Genomic DNA, 20,337 nt, shown 5'->3' on the forward strand with positions numbered 1-20,337 from the left:
TCATCAGAGGTGTATTTGCAAAGGCTGATAAAAATTAAGTTTCACTAGTCCCCAATTATCCCTATTGCACATCGTAAAACGACGCATTGAGGCATGTATTAAGTGCTTGCTCGTATAAACTCCCAGGGTAAATTAGGTTGGGAGCTTAAAAGCAGCGAGGGCAGGCGATCGGGCATGCACCAGGCCCGGGCTGACAACGGGATTTTCATAAGAGGATCTGTCTTGTCTTGGAACACGTAATTTAAACTTGCATAATGAATGGGTTCTCTCGTGCAAAGCCTCGTGAGGCCCTTTCATGGAACCAAGCAACCAAGCGTCTCAGGTAACCCTAAATTAGCGAAGGCTAGTTACAAGAGCTTCGGTGTACGCATATCTCACAATTCGTTGTCATTCGCATATATAAGACAAATTAATTTACTTAGATTATCAATAAGACTGCCTTGCGTTTTTTAGATTGTTCTTTTGTTTACAGAAGGTATATACACGCTCTCTACAGACGTTCACTAATGAGTATAATTTCTTTTCATGTATTGCGGTACATAGACTTCAAAGTCTACGTAGGTCGGCAAATTAAAACTGTGAGGACGTAACTGCACAAGTTTCTACAGACACGGTGTAGATTTCTCAATAAGATATCCGTCCAAAATCAGTAGACTGTCATGTATGTCTTAGCTTGAAAAGTTGGCGGCACTCTTCTTTCATTAGCCTTCAAGGGAATATTAAATTTTATCGCTACACATAATACGTACACATTTTTTTCCAATAACGCTCAGCACTCAATAATCTTAACATTCATTTTGGTAAGGCCGAACAGGCCTTACCATAATTGTAAAACAAACACACAAACACACTCACACTGACGCGCACATACACACATAAATTATGCAGATCAAGTGCACATGTTGGAGTCTGTGATGCAAAGCTACGTACAATGTTTGTGCATACGTTTTTTCGAGGTTCGCGCTTACATTTGTGCACATCCTTATGAAAGGATGGCACGACTTAATTCGTTTGTTTCTCAGTAATGAGAAACAAGCGAAGAAGTAATTCGCTTTTTTCTCATTGATGAGGAACAAGGAACGTCGTGTAGATCCGATGCGCATCCGTTATTAAACCCTCACTCAATGCGCGCGCAGACGCAGATGTCCTTAGAGATCACGTGACCTACAAGGCGAGCGCAAGACGACGGACGCCAAACCCCGGGAAGGAGGGAAATATAGCTTTGCTTTAATACATTTAGGTTTTCGTGCCCCTTCCCCTGTGTCCCAATGACACGTTCATTTTGGGTGATTGGCGAGAATAGGCACACGCCCAGTCCAACATAGCCAGTGGCGAAGTTGTCATTTGAGAGAGAGAGAGAGAGAGAGAAAGTAAAGGGAAGACAGGGAGGTTAAGCAGAGGTTATCTCCGGTTGGCTATACCCTGTACCAAGGGAGGGGTAAAGGGATGCGAAAGGAGAGGGAGAAAAAAATAGGTAAAAATAAAGAATAAAAAAAAAAAAGGATGGAAAGAAAAGAAAATCACACACGCACACGAAACAGAACTGTTTCTGCGGGCACTGTCACGCAGTCTGCGAAGAAGTTCTCGTGTTGCTTAGTGTGAACGTTCCATCCTACGTAACAGAGTGCAGAGTCACAATTTGTCACTGAGTCCGGTGTCTTTTAAATAACGCAGCAGTGCCTTCAGGGCGGCTCGCGCCGTTGTTTGTGTAGGCCAGTTTCCAAGGATGTTCTTTTCTGTTACTGGGCGTTTGTCCAGTTGATCTATTGTCGCTGAGAGAGCTGCTCTCTGCGGGTTGAAGTGAGGGCACTCACAAAGAATGTGTGCGATTGTTTCATTACACCCGCAGAATTCACAAAGTGGGCTATTGGTCATTCCGATAAGAAAGGAGTACGCATTTGAAAATGCTACTCCAAGCCATAGACGGACTAGAAGTGTGCAGTCCCGTCGTGGAAGGTTGAACGGAATACGGAGCTGTAAATTATGGTCCAGGGCATGAAGGCGTGCACTTGTGAAATCGGATGAATTCCATTGTAACAATGTTATCTCACGCGCAAGCGCCGAAAGTTTTTTTCGCTGCGTCGGCTCTTGAAAGACGAATGGCAACGCAGTTGACACCGTCATGGGCAGATCGGGCCGCTGCGTCCGCTCGATCATTGCCATGTATGCCACAGTGACTAGGCAACCACTGATATATTATATCGTGCCCTTCGTCAGGCTTCATACTACTGCTTTAATTGTGCCAAAACAGCATATCCATTCTGCAGGACTAACCAAGAATGGGCATCCAGTGGCGCACCTACCCAGTTGAACATACCCTGTGGCCCAAGCTTTCTTACATTCATATAGATATATCCGGCGAGGAGGATATATATATATATATATATATATATATATATCAGCCAGGGGAAGACTCCAAGAAGTTTCATTTTGTAAAGAAGTCGAGCACAAGTGTCAGTAGTGATTTAGCAATTCTCTGCAACCTTCTGGTATAGACGCTTACCTTCAATTTCTAGGCGACATCAGATCTACATTAATTTTAGCATACTCCTTCCACCTCCTCCCGCTTAAAAAAAAAAAAAGTTGCAAGAAAGAAAGCAATTGGTAATCAACAAGGCATGTCTAACACCTGACGACCTGTTTCGTATTGAGACGCCCATATAACCGGGCGTTCAAATCACCAAACGCACACTTAACGCCACTGCAATAGGTCTTCACGGTCCTGCGCTGGGAGAAATTGCCAGCGCCGTTATCGGTGTGTACTCGGGCAGCAATAGCAGCGCAGCCAGCCATTGCATCTTCTATTTATATGTACATATCGGCGCGTTAACGTGGCAGCCAGCTATCACGGGCCTAGCCGTCCATTTGCAGGGATCGCATTTCGAGCTTGCTCGGACTGCGCAAGATTCATTTACATGCAGTCCCGTCTCAACAGTGGACGGCTCTCCCGAGGCCAGGGCGGTTTCATCCTTCTTAATCAAACTGAGGCCTTCCGCTCATCGATCGTCGTTGCCGGCGGCTATGCCGAGGAGGTATTCGATTTTTCACCACGCAAAACTGCGCGTGCTTACCTCTGCGACGAGCCCAGTCAATCGCATTTGCGATCTCCAGGCTTCTTTTCTCTTTAGTCTTTTTTCAATTCTTTCCTTGTTCTGCCGGAGTCTTCCTCGCCTTAGCGGACGTTTATAAGGGAAAACCTGCTTGGTCGTCTCGGGCAGCGACATTTTACCTTCGCCGCTTCATTACAGGCTTGGCTTGTTATATTAATTGCTTTGCGACCGGGCATACTGCAACGATGCACTCCTCTCAGGACGAATCAGATGTCAACGGCGTGATCTCCTGTGAAATATCAAGCGGCGGCATTTTGAGCGACTGCAAAATGTTTGGCGATTTTGACCCATTCGTTAAAATGCCGTGTAATTTAGATATTCCCACGGACGCTGCTTCTATTTGTAGTGTCGGCTGTCATTTTGCTCACGACTTTCCTGTTACAAATAATAATAATAATAATAATAATAATAATAATAATAATAATAATAATAATAATAATAATAATAATAATAATAATAATAATAATAATAATAATAATAATAATAATAATTACCAGGAACAAGAACAACGTCGAAAATGATGACGACGACGGAACCGACCTCATACCGGCTAATTCTCTGATTGAATCGCCTAGCTACTTTTCTTTAGTCACATTTACCGAACATACTGAAAGGCTCCAGGTGTTCGCTATTAGATGAGGGATGCAGCCGCCCTCTGCTGCACTCTCGTCTGCGTTTTTCGTCCCTCAGCGCTCACTCTCTAAGACAGCACCTGTTCTGCTTATTACACGACCTACGCATAGCATGACCTATGCATTACACGACCTACACGACCTCTTATATATATATCAGTGCTTCTACGACGGGTACGTACTCAATTCTGGTAAAAAAATCAGCAGGCTTCCATAATTCATTAGAACTTTGATGTCGTAATTGCAAAGGACTATAGATATCACCGTGCTTCTTCTGCCCTAGATGAAAACGTATTGTTGCAATCTGCTTTAAACTTTCGCACGTGACAGTGGCCGCAGTAGACAGCGCTCTGCTCTAGGAATCTAGGGGTAGTGACTGCGAGTTGCTCATAAGCCAACAACTACAAAAATCCAGATTTATGGGGTAAGATTTCCATTTGAAGCCAATGGTGCAGAATTTTCTCCGATTTGTCTGTCTCACCTTTTGGCTGACTAGGAGGTTAAAGGTTTAAAGGTTAAAGGTTTAACCTCCTACTCAGCCGAAAGGTGTTCTCCGAGACCAGCGAGAATTTACGAGGTCGATTAAACAGCTGAGTAATGCAGAGGTAGACGTGGCTTCTACATGACAGCGGCAGTTCGCCAATTGATAAATTGTTCTGCCTGACGATTTGCAGACATTTCGTAGACTCAACATCAGGCAAATGGCGGCACTTGCAAGACAACCGCCCTAGACGTGGTGCACGAGTGGGTCGTTCGCTAAAGATTGAAGCAACTGACTATCGGAGAAGCGAAGTGTAACGGAAAACGAATGTGCAATTCTACTTGTTAATGTATTAAGGCTGGTTGCTTAACCAGATTCACTTGCAGAGTTCCCCACCTGCTTGTCATGGTTTCTTGGGCTCCATCTTGGCTTTCGGCCTTTCATAATTGTATAAAAGGTGATGTTATGTATATTTCAAATTGAAGGTGTGCTCATGCGGCCATACGTGAGAGAATGTAGAACACGTTCTCGTAACAACATGTCATAAGTTTAAACAGCAAATATGTGCTTCTAGGACAACAATGATAATTCTTGATGATCGTCTCCTTTCATCATAGAAAGTTGCTTGGGCCTTGGGATATTGCATCATTACAGCAATCAGCTCTGAAAGATTAGTAATCTTCTCTTCTCTACTGAAAGGGACATTGCATCTCTGTGCTAACACCTTGTAAGTCCTTGCGGGTTTATTTAGTTTTATTTATTTATTTATTTATTTATTTTGTATTTTTCAATTGAAGTGATTGATTGATTTGTATTTAACTGGCCGTAAAATGCAGAATGTGCCATCTTGTTGCTATCTTTTAACCCCGATATTGACTGTTTAGGCATGTTTACAAAATGTGCGTGTATTGCCAGAACGTCATTTTCATATCACCTCGTGTTATCATCTTTTGATCATTAGACAATTAATTCTTTCCACAGAAGTCGGTGATACAAAAAATTACACCATCTTCCCGTAGGGGAACCCTGAGTAGTATGCGAAGCAGCCATGGGGTCGACTCAAGGTAGTTTTATCAGCTGTATAAACTTGGACATGCAGCAGCACCAGCAACGCGCAGAACTGTTGTCGACGCCGTCGGCGTTTTGCCTGCGTTCGCACCGAACGCGCGCGGCGTTAATGACTGTTGCCGGTGCCTCTGGGGCGCCTACCGTCGCGCCTCTAACTTAAGCAGCTTCGCATTATCGCGCGCGGAGCCGCAGGTGTTGCCATTCGTTGCGCAATGGAGGAGAGGAGCGTCGGAGAGGAGAGGGGTGATGCCGAGAGGAGAGGAGATGAGAGAAGGAGAGGAGGATGCGCATGCGCAGTAGGGGTGCGGACGCCGCACGGCGGATGGATGGATGGATGGAGGGAGGGAGGGAGGGAGGGAGGGAGGGAGGGAGTGACATAGCCCCGACCATAAGATGCTTCGCATCTAATAATTTCCAACATTCCCAGATTGATGCAAATAAATCACTCATTCGCACACTACGTTAACAGTACGGCCCACGGTGCCATTTCTGTACGACCCATGACTGGACTCAAGACTGCAAAACAATCACCAGAGAAGGTCAGTATTGTCCAAATAATATCTCGACAAGAGTGTCGCGACGTAGTTATCCGTTAGGTCAGGAACGATGTGGTGCTTTACGTGCCCCTACCTTAACCACAGCGTATGGCGTAAAAACGAAGAAGCTATAAAAGCGTTTGCCTTCCGCCACCACTCGGGGTGAAAGTCAAGCCACCGCGCTATTAGAAAATTAGGAGGCAGATGAGCTAAAGACACGGCTATTGCGAAAACTTTCGTGCTTCAAAGCTTCAAACCCGCCGTGGTTGCTTAGTGGCTTCGGCGTTGCTTTGCTAAGCACGAGGTCACGGGATGAAATCCCGGCTGTGGCGGCCGCATTTTGATGGGGGCGGAATGAAAAAAAAAAAGAACTCCAGTGTACTGTGAAATGGGTGCACGTTGAAAAACTCCAGGTGGTCAAAATTAATCCGGAGTTCTCCACCATGGCGCTCCTCATAATCCGATTATCGTTTTGGCACGATATTGGTTTTAGTTGTTTCGGTGGAGCGCACGGTGAAAGAACGGATCGACGTTGTGCCTGTGCATGTATTTCGTACACAACAGCAGGTAGTACATTCTCGCCCTGCACAGGTGGCGCGCAGTGCAGCAGTTTTTCTCAGCGTTTTCCTCGCAAATACGGTCGTTTTGTTTTCAACACATCCGAAGCTGTACGTGGCTGCTGCATTTCGATGTTACGAACCCTCATAGAGTCTTCCTCATAACGGGGCGTCGTTCTAGACGTAACGCAGGAGCGCAAACGCCAAGGAACGCTAATGATCACAATTTAGCGTACTGCAACAAGCACGAGTGCCCCGAAAGTCTGAACAATATTTATCGATCGAGTCAGATGCTACTGGTCTTGTACCTCTGGTCCAGTACAGTGGGTTCCTATAGTCGACAACCGTATCCCCGTGAAGTGATTTTGTGCATGAAAGAGTGAGCAGGCACATTGATAACTTTGTTGCAATACAGGCAAACTCAGTAGGTCAAGGAATAAATTAACTTCTCGTTCTCATTTTGAGAGAATTCATAAAGTATAAAGGAAGCGGTTATGTTAAAAAAAATAAAGAAAGAGCGAGGATACAGTTAGATGCAATACCTTTCATTTTTAAAGCAGAAATAGAAACGGCTGATTTGAGCGCTCTCCTTACAGCCCCCTATCCCAGAACAATACCGCTTCTGCAGAAGTTCCACAGCTAAATGGCGAAATATTTTGCGGTCCTCTTATCGTCGGATCAGAATACTTGCGTTATCCTCCTATAATACTTTCAAAGGGAATCACATATGTTCCAAGACAGCCCTGTAACTCGCCATCGATCATTGTCTCTCTTGTTATCTTGTCTTATCCGACCGCGGCAACTTCTTTCGACACTTCGAAGGCGCGAATTTGATGGAACCGCGGCGATGTTGGGAAAGGCTTGGCAAGTGAAAAGCGATCTATCATCACAAGTTGAAGAGCTGGTTATATTTGTTATATTCTAAAACTCGTGTTGAAAGGTTGCGAATATTTCTCTGATCTTGAATTTTTATTTTTTCTTCCCTTTAATACACATCCATACATCGCCCCGAGTTCTCGTGAACACAACCGCACGAACTCACCGATGAGCTGAATATATAAATGGCCACGTCGCACTATCGGCAAAAGATGGATTACGCATTGTCTGACGTTTACGTCGTACTCAACCGTGCATCAAACAGCACAAGGATTTCGATCTTATAACCTCCTAAACGTGACCAGAAGTTTTCTTTTTGTGAGATCAAGTACTTTAGGAACCGCTGGCGTTCTTCAAGTGATTTCAACATTTTTCAGCAATCACCTTCCTGGACCAATGTGTTTGGCTGTCGACGCTCGAAAGCACGCTGCGATGTACTTCGTATAAATGCCACGCGAGTTGCATTCGCTGTCGCTACGTGGCTATCTTATCGCATTTTCGTTCTCGCATGAGAGTAGAAACGTGACAATAAAGCCACGTAGCGAGAACAAATTAAACTCTAGTGTTAATAGGAATAGTGATATAGCATTGAACCACGTGCTCACGCTTCCTCATGTATCTTATGTGCTGCAAACCAAGATGTGAAGAACGTTGTGGTAAAGTAGATTTATTATCTGATAAGACCATTCAAGACTGACACCTCTATTCCTGGTCCGACCAGATTACCAGCTCGGATTAACTGTTGTATCACCTGTTGCAGGGGGGCCGCTTCATAGAGTTACCCGCCTGAAAAACAAAACAAAACAAAACAAAAAAACTGCACCATACATTGTATGAACAAAGGGACTGCCGGCAACTCCTATTGTTGTAGTAAGATGGTGTCCATAGCACTCTTTTCTTTTTGTTAGTATAGACACTTCCACTCCACAGCCCGTTTCGTGTTTTGCTGTCAGGAAATGTTGCAGATACAGCGCACGTGCTGGCATATGTGTGAAGGGAAGCTTTATTGAAGCGGTTCATTAAAATCGTTCACAACTAACAGCCGATGCGTACAATTTTGGTTACTTTCATCCTACGCAACGAGTAATCTCATGGAACGTTTATGCTTACCCAGCACAAAGGCCACAACTTTACTGTCGTGCAACGCTTATGTTAATGCGCTACATCGCTCACAAGCCATCCCAGAATACAAACCCCAAATCAGACGCATGCACTGTGTGAGACATATACGCAGTGACATCACAAGGACAAAAGCTATGTGTGGTGCTTGTCGAGGGATGAATGGTGACGATAGTTGTATACAGAGAAAAGTACGACACGCGTGAAGTAACATTTTAGGGATTCTGTACCTTTTTGGTCACAGTGGGACATATGCCCATTCCAGAGGATTGGCCAAGAACGGCCACAACCCCAGTTGCACATGCTGAATGGCTAAATAAAGGAAAATATAGAGAAAATCAAGGAAACCGTGAAACCGTGAAATCACCATTCTATTGACAGAACGGTTGGCTTTAGATATACGTATATGTGAGCCAACATTATACGTTGAGTTTGTATGTGGGAATGATAATAGGACATGGCCATTCTGGAGGATTGGCCAAGAACGGGAACATACCAAGTGGCACATACTGAATGGCTAAATCAAAGAAAGTACTGTAAATCAAACTATCAGTTCAATATATTGCACCGATTCCATTACCAGATCGGTGCGCTATAGAGATGCCTGTGATCCGACATTATATGTTCTCGTTTTATGTTGGCAGTTATTTTCTGTTACGCAGAACAGAGGTGGCGCATACTTGATCAGCATACAAGGGTTATATCAGCCCGTTCACTGGAACTTTCACTAGGTGCTCATATAACCTTCGGTTATATATCAAGAAATATATCCGCCGAAATAGCGATTTACCCAAGAGCACCCAGCAGCCAGACAGTCAAGCAAAACACGGGAAAGTAGCCATTGAAAGTTTCGCTTTTACATGAAGAGAGAAACACCAGAAAAAAGAACAGTAGAAAGGTGATCCGGACCCGTGCCTGATTTGCTACCCTACATAGGGCATAACGAAATAGGAAAGTTCTGTGTAAAAGTGCTGGTGATATTTCATGAACGACACGTGAGGCTAACGCGACTCCCTTCATGTTGCGACATGTCTGCAATAGCGGTTGAAAGGGACCAACTTGACACCGGGTGGAAGGAAGTCGGCAGCGTGTTTTCTGTCTGATCCCAAAGTTGAGCCCATCAGCTTAGGGCAGAGTACCATAACGCATCTTCTGATTTTATTTTCACGCCAACACATGCACTGGCAAACTCGGTAGACGAGACGACGCTACGAAGTTTCAAAATCATTCTAAAATCCAGACGAAGCAATGGTTCCCTTCTATTGTGAAGTTTACTTTCCCCCTGAACTGGTGACAGCTTAAAGGCTCAGCGGCGTGGCGAATTCTCCGAAACAATCGTAGGAGCACACTGCAGATTTGAAATCGCGACTTGCTGCAACCTGGGACTTGCGAAGTGGGCGGAAAGTACTCTAAAACAGAAGCCGGCTTGTGTTGACGCAATGAAACACCGCGGATTTTCTTACTCAAACCTCCGAGGCCGTTTATTTTGAGCGGATAGAGTTCAGGAAAGCAAGAAGATTTAGCTACAGGAAAACTGTGGAAAAGAAGGCACTACACGTATACGTGGGCGAGACTTCAAACAGACGTCGTCGGTCAATGTACTAGAACTCTTTCCAAAAAAATATCTGAGATTTGCTGAGCACAATGTATATTTTAAGGTAAATGCGCTTGCTCCCGCTTACCTGCTTAGTTAGGTAGAGTTCTTTTCAAATTTAGTTATTAGATCGCCAGATTCGGTCTCCTAAATGACATTCATTATTTGTTCTTCCTCCTCTTAGACATCAGACGCTGCCGTGCGACGGTGAAGCTGCCTGTTTACGCGAGCGTGTATGAGCTGTACGACGTTTTCTCGATTTCTAAACTCGGGAGTAATTATTAAACTTCCATTAGTACACTGATCAGCCTTGATCTGCACATTCGTTGCCGCAACAAACTGCAGCTTCAGAAGAAGCTATGCTATGGTACTAATTGCATATGTTTTGCGGTTGTTTAATATGATCGAGATTTTTTGGCCCTCGTTCGCGATAGGCCTTGAAAAAAAAAAGCGTTTATTCATTCTATCTACATGTAACGGTACTAACATACGAGGTAGAAACTTGGAGGCTAATAAAGTAACTTGAGAAGAAGCTAGGGACCACGCAACGAGTGAAGGAATAAAAATGGTAAGCGCAGTGTGAAAAGATAGGAAGACAACGATACGGATTAGAGAGCGAACGGCGGTAGTCAATATTCTAGTTAAGGTTAAGGGGAAAAAATGGAGCTGGGCTGGTCACGTAATGCGTAGGGCTGATAATTGGTGATCTACATAAAGTTACAGAATGGGTGCCAAAGAACGGAAAGCGAAGTCGATGATGGCAGGGAACTAGCTAGCTGTTGTGATGGAATCAAGAAATTTGCAGGCATAACAAGGGGTCAGCTGGCGCAAGACAGAGGTAATTGGAGATCTCTGGGAGAGCCCTTCTACCGGCAGTGGGCATACATATGATGATGATGATGATGATAAGCCCTGTAGTAAAAACAAGACCACAGAACGAGTACCGCTCTTGTTCGCGAAAAAGTCAAATTAAACGGAGTCATGCAGAAAAGGCGAAGGATCTCCTTTGAAAGAGCCGAGACAAATCCCATTTTAAACTACAGCTTTTGGTATATTATATATCGTATAGACCCTCCTGCTCCGCGCGGTGGCAGCATAAAATGCGCCCGGGGCGGGAAGCGGTACCCAGTAGACCTGCTGTTTAGCTGCGCGGTCCCCGCGTATTTTGCGCCGTCTAGTCAGGCGATTTTTAGCTTCGATGCCACTCCAAACGAACCTTGCGCTCCGAAAGAGGCTGTTATTGTCGGGAATCGAACCAACGACCTCGTACTCGGTGGCAGATCACAGAATACTATTGACCTATTTATTTCAGAAATGATTAGATACGCACAATGTTCTCAGTTGCATAAAAGGAAAAGTTGTCATCCATACGAATGTAGCACGAATCTGCAAAGGAAAACTTTGCAGGTTTCATATGAGAAACCCGTATGGTTTTTATTTGTAGCTCCGCGTTACATTCAGGTGGATGACAATTGTCCCTTTCATGAGCCATCGTCCATCTTGCAGGATTCCGCAGAACTGATTTGCCATTCCCAGTTATAGAAGCGTCACATTGGTGTTAAGCAATGATCGACGTCCGCCAAGACTCTTTCGTGCTTACGCCGACCATTTCGAAGAACTAAGCTGTAGTAGAGTAAACAAGTTTCTGGTTTAGTCGACCCGTTCGCTTAAATTTGCAATTTAGGTGTAATCGACTGCATCATGTAAAGCACAGACACGATCAGCTCTTTGCTTGAGTAGCAGGTGCGCAGTGATTCCTCGTATTTTCTGTAGTCAGTACCAATAGGGTGTACAATTGCACACCTAATTGAGTGACATACAACCTGTTTGCCCTGCCATATTACACGACTATACCAAACTTACCTGCACGCATCGTATTTTATGCTGTTCACTTGTCTGCTCGTCCGGCCCGCCTCACTTCTGCATTAAGAAGCCTGCATATTTAGCAAAGATTGTTGCCGCTGGCTGTATCCAAATTTATTTTAGTTTTCGAGAGGTCTCTGTACTTCATCCCCTTCTCCAGTGTATCGCGCGCAGATGGTCTACCGAAACAAATTGTAAACCAGCTCAACGTCATATGGTTTTCAATTTCGACTTCTAAACGTAATGCTCAAGAGCAGCCCTAAAAATAGTCTGAAACAAACTACTGATGCATTAGTAAAATTATACTTGCTGTCACCGACATGAAGAACTAACAAAAATGCTTTAATAAAAGTCACGAAACCTGCGCCAACTTCCAGTACGTTCCTGAGAGTTTCTAAACGGAACCATGTGGCCTGAGAGACTGTTAAAAGGGTCATGACTGTTGAGGGTGCCTTCATGAAGTCGCACGTTTACTTGATTATAGTCAATTTCATTGCTTCACGTTATCTCACATCTGCCAGACAGGTTCACGAACAAATGACACACTGGTAACCTTGGAACTCATTATTCAGAGAATTAAAACCTCATCCTCATTTCAAGACGCAAGAGAGTAAAATAGACAACCTGTCACATTATGACAATGCCTGATTTCACTAGCTCCTCTTCATCACCGCGACAACAACGAAAGCATACGGGGTCAGCCTGACCTCGTCACTTTTGCATTATATGATAGAAGGGAAAGAGGAGAATGATGAAGGGAGACAATTTAACTAGGAAAAACAAAGACACATGTGCTACATATGAATGTACAGGTCACTAGTGCTTCGCACTCACTCACTCACTCACTCACTCAATAAATAAATAAATAAATAAATAAATAAATAAATAAATAAATAAATAAATAAATAAATAAATAAATAAATAAATAAATAAATAAATAAATAAATAAATAAATAAATAAATAAATAAATAAATAAATAAATAAATAAATAAATAAATGTGCTCATTTTCGACACTTTTAGGTTTTAAAATTTTATTTCAGGACGTAATAGTTACAGCGTATACTTCGATACATAAAATTACAGCCTGATGATCCCTGGTGATTTGAATGGATGTTTAGCAGTAATATTTGCTTTGTCTAGTTATGAAAATTCTTATGTGAAACTTCAAAGAGCAGCTCAAGGAACACGAATGAAAGCAATAATTTGCTATTTTTAATATAGTGAGTGTAAAAAAAGATCTGAGATAGACAAGGTCAGGTAGCATGCAGAAGCTTCCCCGCTTAATTATTGCGTTCGATCAGCTTTTCTGTGCAAGCAAAGTGGTCGAGTGTGGGCTAAACTGGTGCTGGAGCCTCTACACGCTTTGTTCAATTCATGTACAGGGCTGTAATGTAATGTGGAGTGTTGCACGATATTTTACAGTAATGAATAAGGGCACTTGAACAGGTGGTGTTCAAAATGTAAGAGATTAGACAGCTAACCAAGCTTCAGTCGAAGATTGGTCTGAAATCTACAGCGTGCTCTTCTGCGAGTGAAAATACCGAACGACGGGAAGGATTGCTCGTAATAATTTGCACATAAGCTGTCGAAAGCGCTGATAGATAAAGGCAACCCACGGCGGGGAAAATAAAGCTGCACTTGGTATTAGGCGAACCCAATTATCAAAATACGACACACTCATGGGCATCTACCATAGTTTGCGACATCGTTACGACATCGCCAATACGTCGGATCGGAAAATTGACAACCCGAGAGAAGCTTCTGCGCCTGCCCTGCTGCTTTCATTTAATAATTATGTTGTCGAGTCGCCGAAAGAGCAAATTTTGAGTCTTCTTTATTAAATGAGTGCTAGGAGCACTAAAGGCTAGCTTCAACGATACCTCCAGTGGAAGTTTTATTTTTCCAGACTCACCAATCTGCCAAAAATTGACAAATCTGACCAATAGTTAAAGTTTACTCGTCGTTTCAGGCGGTGCAATAATGTTGCTAGTAGAAAAATTCCAAAGGAAATGTTCAACACGTAGAATAATTCCCGATCAAATTGATTGATTTCTGTAGGCGCGGTAACGAAAGAGTTAAACGGTGACATGCTCACAGTAGTTTTTAACAGCGGAGCTGTTTATGCCGAGCGTAATCTGTCTGTCGGAAACAGAAAATGTGGGCCGATCCTGGCGGCAGTGCAGAAAGGGTCCAAGCGCAATGCAACATACCTCTGTGAACTAGCGAAGCTGAGCCTGGCTAACTCTAGATAAGCATGGTTGGGACTACCTAAGCTTAGTCAGTCATCGATATCCAATCAATAGCTAATCAATGATCGATAAATAATCAATAAATTCCGGGAAATGCTGGGGATGAATTGGTAATGCTGAGCCTAGCACAGAGAGCAGGATAGCTAGATGCCCATCAGCTCCGCTGTCTTTAGCATTGCGCCTCCAGTGCCAGCTACGCTATTTTTTATGGAAGTAAAAAAAAACAAAACAAAAACATTCAGTGCCATTCCACTCTGTGAAGGTGGATGACCAGCGAACTGTGTATGTGGTCATTGACGTTGTTCCGGTGAAACGTTCCACGTTTGCGGGATTGTGGACACATAGACGGTTCGCATTTCTTTCCGCCGTGCGGTCCTGGTGGGCAGCACGCTTACGCTTGGCGTCCGCGGCCCGCTCATCGTCGGTGGTCTCCTTCCGCCGCCGCCGCGCCCATTCCCTTTTCTGTTCACGCCGTCGTTCTTGTTAGGCACGCTGCTCTTCAGACCACACAACACGCGGCCTACCCATTTCACGGTTAGAGCAGAACTGAGGAAAGGAGCCTACGTAGAGCATGACGTCAGGAGACCGAACACACTCAGATTGGTAGGTACTAGTTTGAATACGCGGGATGGCGTGCACGTGTATGGTGCGAACGTCGACATGGCCGACGCGGGTCAAAGGGTAGTATCTGTTATTATCAGCTTAATATCTGTTACAGGTTGTATTTGGACCCAAGATATTGCAAGACCCAAGAGTTTTTGCAAGTTGGCGGAGTGCTTGAAGCCTGCTTCACCTCCGTCGCAGCTCGGCCCGGTTTTGCACTATCTTTGGGATCGGCCCACGGGGAAAGTTTCTCTGTCGATCCGACTCGATAGACGGATGCAAAATTTTTCATAACCTAGCCATATACAGTCTCGCTGTAAAAAAAAATTAAAAATAAATCACTTACTGATTCTCATCCGATGACAAAGTACTGCAAAAGTATTGATCTGGACGCAGTGGTTTCGAGTAAATATTTCTTGTCCAGATATAGGCTAAACAGACGCCCCAGGAAACGGACAGACATATATTCACGCCTCACACATACGAAAGAGCCGGTGCGAGCTACCCGTCGACGGATGCATGCGCTCCTATAGAAAGTGGGCGTCTCGCGTGGGCTGGCGCCTCCACCCTCCAACGCCTCACCGGCCGCAGCCGTTCGCTGCGCCGGCTCTTAGCAGCCCAGCTGCCGCCGCTTGCAGCCAGCACACGCCCAGATCCACCGATTGGGCATGCACGGTGCAAATGGACCGGCGCGAGCTGCTTTCCATAAAACCCTCGCCGCGTGACGGCCGCGCCTCTCATGGAAGCCTGCGGACGGCCTGCAAAGTTCCCTGAATGATGCGCTTTTTTCTTTTTTTTTTCGGAATCCTCCGTCCATTGCTTGACGGCCCGACGACGAAATTTATCGACGCTGCTATAGCCAGTTCTTTTTATTCTGCATATGAAAATGCAAACAGACTGTGCGTGCCCACCTTCTGTGACAGGCCAAACATATTTCTCCTATTCCCTCCTGACAAAAAAAACAAACGAAAAAAAGAAACGATAAGGGGCACGTCGACAGTGCGTGAGCAGCATTCGGAGGTAGCAAGAAACACAGTTTCTGTATCAAAACATTTATTCTTAAACTCCAAGGTCGTATTAAGGCACATTGACAAGGACAATCATGATGATTGTTACTGGGATGCGTTGACGGTGTTCAGCTTCAGTTGCTATATTTTACAAGGGATGTATCTTACAAGTCCCTATCCCTGTTCAAAATGATCCGCTTCAAAAGGCCAGCGATGACAGCTGTAGTTTGCAGAATGTGTTCCTAAAAGTGGCTTCTCCACAACAATGGTTTATGAAGGGTCAAGCCTTGTTCTGTGGTTCCATTTTTTAAAATAAAAGATAGCCAGTTTTAGAGCGCAGCTCTTAGGCGACCGTTGCTGCGGCGAGCGTCGGCGTCGTCCCTCGGCGTACCTCGTAACCGAGCGAACGAGCACAGCGAAGGATGAAAAAGCAAACGCGGAGCGCGGATGTAACACGGCGATAGCGAAGAGAGCGCGAGGAGGGTGCAGCGAAACCATGAGGCTTAAAGCGAAGGAGGAGGGTATGGCGAAGGCGTGAGAAGAAAAGCGTAGTACCGCGCAAGACGGGCTCTGTGGCGACGATGGCTACGAGATGGCGCCAGAGTAGCGCACGTCATCTGTTCACCGACTGCATGGGCGCATGGTCTGCCTGCGGCGGCTGCTGTGAATCGCACCCGTGCGTCATCCACGCGCTGCCTCTCGCGATCTTCCGATCAGCGAGGCAGTCGCGCCTCACTTCGCTCCGTTTGCAACGTGCCGCACGAAAAATATATACTGGGGTTTTACGTGCCAAAACGAGGATATGATTATGAGGCACGCTGTAGTGGGGTGGGGGACTGCGGGTTAATTTTGACCACCTAGTTTTTTTTAACGTGCATCGAATGCGCGGTACACGGGTGTTTTTGCATTTCGCTCCCATCGAAATGCGGCCGGCGCGGCTGGGATTCGATCCTGCGGTCTCGTGCTTAGCAGCGCAGCACCAAAGCCACTACGCCACCACAGCGGGTACTTGCTCAAAATAATTATGTGCAGTGTAAATATGTAGTAAACGACTTATTGATATTATATTTGTTTTGTATAATAGCTAGCACTATAAATGTGGTAATGGCTTCACGATGGTTTGTTTTGTCACCGCGTATCCGGGTGCAAGGTTATTAGCCGACTAGCGTACAAAAGACACAGGGACCGTACAATAGACGTTGACAAAGCGATTACGACAAGCATCACTTATATACCATAGCAGACTGTGCTTATACGTTTGTGCGCTAGTCGGCTTATATATAATACCAAACAGCTTGCACTTACACTCCGTCATGGCACAAGATGATGAGGAGAGAAAAAGATGAGATGAGAACGAATTGACACTGGCACGTACTTGCCCGATCCATATTACTGGAGAGCGCTCCTATCTTTACATTTCTGCAGTCAAATAGAGATACAGAGCCCACGCTTTTAACAGCTGAAGGATTGATTGGTCTATTTTGTTTGGCCACTGCTGTTAGCCATTGCGAATTCCCGGTGCAGGCTTTATTTACTTTATTACGGTGCACTCTGCGCCGTGGGAGGTGTGCTGCGTCATTTGAGCGTGCAGATGCGAGAACAGTGGAAGAAAACAATTGATGTTACCTCCCCCGATCCAAATTTTGCAGCCGGGGAGCTGATGTTGCCCACCCACCTTTTTTCACCCCTAGCTGTTATGGGCTTCGTTGGTGGTTTGTTTGGCTGGTGTCCGCAAAAATCACAGCGCATAGAGTAAAGGAAAAATTTCTTTATCGGTGGAAGTGGGACTCGAACCCACATCTCCGGACTACGGTGTAACTGGGCTACGAATGTGCTATTCACTGTGCATGGTAATTTTTATTCACTAACAAAGTTTGCTTTGCATCTCGGGTGAAACGTTCAAAACCGCAATATTGTGCGACCCAACCGGGAGCTCACTGCTCACTCTGACTTCGAGATTGTTAACAGATTTTAACTAATTCTAACTGCCTTTCTCGGCAGCTACCTTAACGTGCCGCTGTTCTGCTAACAGAGAAACAAAGTGTTAAACTCGCTTCACGCTAAAATCTCAAACGCAGGAGCAAACAAGAATATTGCCAGAGAAAGAGAAAACGAAGTACGTCGCGAAATTACCGCGGTTCCGAGGCAAGCGGGGAAGACGACGTCGCGTAGTTTTCGCGGAGAACGACACCCTAAGCAGGAATGCAAAAAAATTACAGCGCTCATTGCAACGGAGCATCACACTTTCATTCGCGGGACAGTAATCTGTAATGGGGACTGTAATCTCGCCAAGCGCTGGCAGCGGCTTGGAGCGCGTACACAAACTGGACTAACAAAACATGCGTCATCCGGACGTCGTCGCATCGCTTTCACTGCTGCTGCTAGCACAACGTGAGGCAGCGCGCCTACTACGCGACGCCCTGAAAACGTCCGCGCAGCCTTTTTAGGCCCACAAGCGTCCTCAGGGGTTGCAGGAACAGCAACGTTTCTGCTGAAATGCGAGAGAAAAGAAGAGCTAAACACTCGGTCGTTTCCGAGCGTCTCTCCTACAGCCTACATTCCGCTAGGTGTAGCGGACCCTTAGGGACGACTCGCGTTATAGTAAACAGGCGCGAAAAGGCTGTTTACCATAACGTCTTCCCTCACGAAGAGTGCATGCCACTTTTTTATATTATATATACATACACTGTATCCCTACATACTAGGCCGTAGTCATTCTGAGGCGTGCCTGAACAGAGGAACGTGACGTGCTTTCTTCCCAGAGGAGAGATAACGCATGTAGCGAGGTGACCCAAACTGCCTCGAGGAGATTATGTGGGGCACCAAGGATCCAGGGCTGCGACACTTCATCGGACAGTTCGTGCCACGCGAAATAATAATTTAAGATAATTTTAGGGACGAGCGTGGGGCCTGAAATGATCGTCCCGGCAACGGCCACGATCATCCGGCCAAGATAATACTAGGGGCTCTGGAACTTCTTCGATAAAGAAAACCAACTAAATGATCGAGTCGCAGCCGCTCCACTTTTTCACATGGCCTCAGCTTAATTCCCACTTTTGTTCCTTTTTTTTGTATTTGCAGATCTTTTTTTTTTTTGTTCCTCTCAAGATTCCCGGCTTCGCTCTGAATGTTCTATATTTGGAAGCTAGGGAAGGGAAAAGGGAACAGGGAAGTGCTGAAGGCCCACGCGCAATCGATATGGACAATCACCGTGGGCTCCGGAGGAATGGCAACTACATCTCTGGCCGCCGGTGGAGTTCGAGATCTTACTACACGAACACAGCAAAATCTCCTTAGAACTTTGTGTACACTATGGCTGATCACTAGAATATATAAAAGGAACACTGTTTTGCTTGCCTTCATTCGGCGTTTCGCGTTGGCATTGTCATGTCGGCTCAAGTACGAATGCTACGTTACCAACGCTTTTTACCCTGTGTCATTTTCTACCGCTGCTGTGTCAGTCACGAGCGCAGGCGTCATAGAGTGCTAGCAGGGTTGTCTGCGCGAAGGAACACACAACCACAGAAGGACAAAATGACAGGACCAGTGCAGACTACCAACTGAGTTTATTGTATGCTTCGTGTAAGACAATGAACTATTGGAAAGACAAGAACTAACCCATCAAGATGGTCCTGTATGCCTAAAAAAAAATGAATTCGGCTGGGAGCGAACCCACAACGTAGTGATCAGCAGCGCAACGCCGTAGACACTGAGCTACCGTGGCTCAGTTCCTGTGAACTTTTGAAAGCAGACTTACTCCACCCAAGAAAGTTGCCTTACACAGAATGGCCGACCTCACGATTGCAACAGTGTTGATGCTCAGGGTCGTGCGCGAAGAGTGGAGGAGAGGTTTGGGAAAGGAGGACAGCCTGAGCGCACGTCCGCCACATATACTCAATCGATGTAACTGCGTGGAGATGCGCCCTTGCTGAATTCTGCATATCCCCTCCCCTATTTCTTAAACCACATCCAGTGTTTGCCGTAGGTCGCGGTATCAGTCGCAGCCATTGCTGAGTCGTCTATCGGTACTGCACTCTATTTTATCTTAGTAGACATTACAACATAAACAGCCTAAAACTACAAAATTTAATTTTAACGTAATTGTTTACTTGTTGTTTACCTGGTAATAGCCGCTTATATTAGATTACTGATTTGGCTCGGTCGATTCTTTTTATGCGATCGTACTGCAGGGTCACTTGTCTTCATGCGGCGTGGCCAGTACTAGCTTAGAGTCCATATTTAAACGTGGACTGCTAAAACTTGATTGATACGTTGTGTTCTGCCTCTGTATTACTTTCTTTCTCAACCCATTTTGTTTCTCTCAACCACTTTAAGACGATGACGCCATCCTCTCAGATAAAAAAAAAACGTGTGTGTGTGTGTGTGTGTGTGTGTGTGTGTGTGTGTGTGTGTGTGTGTGTGTGTGTGTGTGTGTGTGTGTGTGTGTGTGTGTGTGTGTGTGTGTGTGTGTGTGTGTGTGTGTGTGTGTGTGCGCGTGCGCGTGCGTGTGTGCGTGCGTGTGTGTGTGTGTAACCGCTTTCCCGCCTACCAGGAGGTCCTTGTTTCGCCCATGGTCGAATGGGTAGCGCATCGGGCTGCTTTGCTGACGGAACAGGGTTCAAAACCAACCGTCGGACCAA

At 45.4% G+C, this 20,337-nt stretch overlaps 1 protein-coding gene and 1 non-coding gene across 2 annotated transcripts in view; one reads left to right on the top strand and one right to left on the bottom strand.

The window, feature by feature from the left end:
* LOC119455668 (uncharacterized) overlaps positions 1-20,337 on the bottom strand; it is a 141,352-nt gene that overhangs the window by 71,026 nt on the left and 49,989 nt on the right. The gene's annotated exons all lie outside the window — the stretch shown is intronic.
* On the top strand, positions 14,748-14,934 carry LOC119457121 (U2 spliceosomal RNA). The gene has a single exon (XR_005193152.1). It is a non-coding gene; the product is annotated as a U2 spliceosomal RNA (small nuclear RNA).

This window comes from Dermacentor silvarum, chromosome 6 (assembly GCF_013339745.2).
Source record: "Dermacentor silvarum isolate Dsil-2018 chromosome 6, BIME_Dsil_1.4, whole genome shotgun sequence".
NCBI classification, from domain to species: Eukaryota; Metazoa; Arthropoda; class Arachnida; order Ixodida; family Ixodidae; genus Dermacentor; species Dermacentor silvarum.